The sequence below is a fragment of the Schistosoma haematobium genome, chromosome 6 (genome assembly GCF_000699445.3).
Source record: "Schistosoma haematobium chromosome 6, whole genome shotgun sequence".
Classification (NCBI taxonomy): Eukaryota; Metazoa; Platyhelminthes; class Trematoda; order Strigeidida; family Schistosomatidae; genus Schistosoma; species Schistosoma haematobium.
The window spans coordinates 22,750,656-22,754,284 of NC_067201.1; positions in this window are offsets into that span (position 1 = coordinate 22,750,656).

Here is a 3,629-nt window from a genome sequence, read left to right on the forward strand (position 1 = left end):
GGATGATGATGAAGTAATTGGAAACAATGATTCAGTCTAATATTCCTTACTTATGAATTGAGACTAAGTGAACAAGAAGACACATGATTGAAACTGAAGGATTCATCTCATTTGTTAATATAAGAATTTAAGTATTTCGGTCAACTATATAACATACTGATTATGACCCATTAGGGTGACATGAAAATGTTTGCATAATATTTCAAATAGACAACCAGTTCAACTGACAGCCTAGCAAATTGTCTGATGTTGCCAGTTGAAATAATTATCACCTTTTGCGTAATAAATCATATATATATGATTTTGTTCGCAGTTTAATTAACTGTGTAATTCATGTGGAATGTAAGTGTTGTTACTTACTTACTTACGCCTGTTACTTTTCGTGAAGAAGCATCGGCCGCTCATCAGCATTCTCCATTCAGCCCTGTTCTGGGACAACCTTTCCAGCTCCTTTCAGTTGTCATTCATCCTTCTCATACCTGATTCTATTTCCGGACCTAATGTGTTCCTTGGCCTTCCTCTTTTAAGCTTTCCTTCAGGATTCCAAGTTAGGGCTTGCATCGAGATGCAGTTTGTTGGTTTGAGTAATATATGTCCTATCCATTTTCACCGTCTTTTCCCAATTTCTTTTTCAGCTGGAAGCTGGTTTGTTCTCTCACAGTTGTTACATAAAATTTTGTAGTATGCGAATCCAGATTTTTGAGGAGTTTGTTTTACAGTTGTATTGTGTGAAATAATGAAAACATATGCAAGTATCAATCAATCTACACGTTCATATAATTATTCTGATTCCATACAAACTGGGATGTTCGTGAAAGTTCAATGAATAGGATTTTGTGTGCTCTTCTGCTTACGGTGTAGTAGATTGTGTAGGTTCAGTGTGAATGTCATAGTTCGAGGATTAATAAATTTCACATTGTAATCGAAACTTGTTTTTTCTGATGGATGTCCATATATATTTCATTTATTAATAATCATCATATCGACAAGTATCCATCGAAGAGACTCGAAATGATTCTTTTAAGAAGGTGATTGTTTGTGAATTAGTTCATGAAAGTCTCGCGTAATAAATTCAATAAAAAGAGTGTCCAACAACTGATTCTAACTTACGATTAACGTTCCGAGTCCTTGTTGACAAAGAATCAAATTTATGTTTATTCATTTTAACTAGTCTCCCACTCAGTGTTTTCACTTTTGGCTTTATGCTGACGATAATGAGCCGGAAATGTACTGCTGAATCATTTGTAGGGGAATGCGTGTTAAGATGGTGGGAAATATTTGTAGCTCAGGAGAATGATTTTGATGATGTTTTGTTCTATGAGATGGATAAATTCGAACGCTTCCCTTCTACCTAAAGTTTGTACTGATTATGTCGTTCAGAAGAACGACGGAAAATCCTGGAACAAACCATCGAGCTCAGACAGCAAAACTCCATCAGAAGGCGTGTCAAGTTTATCGAACAAATATCAATCAATATGTTATTTATCGACCATCAAGCATTTCAATCTCGACGAATAAGTGAACACTTTGTACAGATAACACTGTGACTTGATGGATTTTCGTACAAAACATAAACTATAAACCTTATAATCTATGCCTATCGTATAAAACGTCACTAAATACGACAATTAATTAGCATCATATTAAGTTATTTTAATTTTATAATTTCACAATATTGACATCATTATTATGTACCGTTTATTTACTCGTTAAGTCCTAGGTGTCGTGATATTTTACACTCGTCAGCAATGTGTACTGTGGTGTTTATATAAATTAAAGAATCTTTTGTACTTGCTGAATGCTTGGGTTCGAGTTCCAAATACGGTACATTCGTTTGTGTTTATCCAGCACTTCATAATTCAGTTGCGTTATTTCTGAGATTATTAGTTCGTATTATAATTCTAATACTTCTTATTATCGGAATGGCGGCGCGATGTAGTCTGTGATTTTGATGCTTTCGAGGATTAATTTGAAAGTTTCAAAATCTTGGCTATGATCAAGGAAGATGCTGAGGACGTTAATATTGTGGTACGTTCCCTTAGATTCATCGGAAAGAAACTCTGGATTTACCAGAAAAGCCCATTTCGCCTACTTATGCAACTCTCAAGGAACCACTGCTAGATTATGTTAAATATACAGATTTCGAATGCAGTAAAGAAAGTTTTGGTAAAATGATATACTAAAACATCTAAAATTCTATCATATTACTACGTCCTCCGAATCGAGTGCGTACTCAAGGTTACGCAGATAATTCACTGTCGAACTCCTATGCAGTCCACGAAGATGGGCACATGTTTGGTCAATGTTTGTCCACTGCAAGGTTTCACTTTCTAAATTCGTTTGTATTTCGTAATACTCAATGCTTTAAATGTGAATAAATTCAATCACTTTGTCATACCACGGTTCGTTCCGCCGCAACTGATGTTAAAATCTGTAATTCTGATGCTATTATTTTGGGTGTTTCTGATTATCGTTTATCTTTATCTACTATTTCGAACATCGCTATGGAGTCACATAGCGGACCAGATTTAAACGAAACTCAAAAATCCTTGTGAGAAAACAAGTTCTAGTTATTCAACTTATCAGATTCCCCATGTTAGTGTACCAAATATGGTTTGTACTAACAATTACCATATTCTTGATTAAATTCTTTGCAAATCTGAACCTAATCATGATCAAAAACCTAATAAAGTTTTGATAGAACCCGCTTTTTCTAATGATTCTTTACTGTGCAAGGATATTCTGAATAAATTCGAAGAAACTATTTCAAAAGAATCAAATCTTAATGTCATATCAAATATTATTAGTTCTCATAATGCATTTGTTTCTTGTGGGAAACTTGCTCAATGCGAAGCATGAGTACCAAATGATCTCGATTTTGATTACAATTCAACTGCTGTTTATCCTTATCACAAAGTTACTTCTAATGTTTACTATAACCAATCTGAGAAATATCTATTAAATGAAGCCACATCATTCACAGCTTGAGGATATAATGATCCAAAATTATTTCATGTGGGAGGATAGTGTTGGAAAATCTGTGGTTCAAATTCTAGATATTAGTGGCTTCAGTACACAACCGATATCGACCTAGGTGAGTTTGTCCCGACTTTGATTGGTAATTCTAATACTAATGAGCATATTTTAGATCATACAGTCTGCATCCAATACATGGCTGGACAGACACGACGAACCTACGAAGAAGAGGTACAGCTTATTGCAGAAATTCTAATCCTCATTCAAGCTATGGTGGATGTGATGTTTATCTGAACTGACGATATCTTTGTAATTGTTGAATGCTTGATTTTGAATTCCAAATGCAGTGCATTCGTTCCCGCTTATCTAATACTTTTTGCTGCAATTGCTCTATTTCTGGGATTTTTAGTTTTTACTACAATTCAAGTACTCCTGTTTATCACATATACCTGCAATCTTGTGGGAACTGACGTTCTGTGACAGATTCGATCACATGTCAAGAACCAGATTGTGTGATGCTACCACGCAGATAAACTTCTGATTTATCGTAAATATTCTTCTATTTAAGACAACACACAATTTCAATAGACGATTCAGGTGTCTTTTCTGCATCATTCATTCACCAGTAGAGAAAAAGATACAGGTTAAAAATA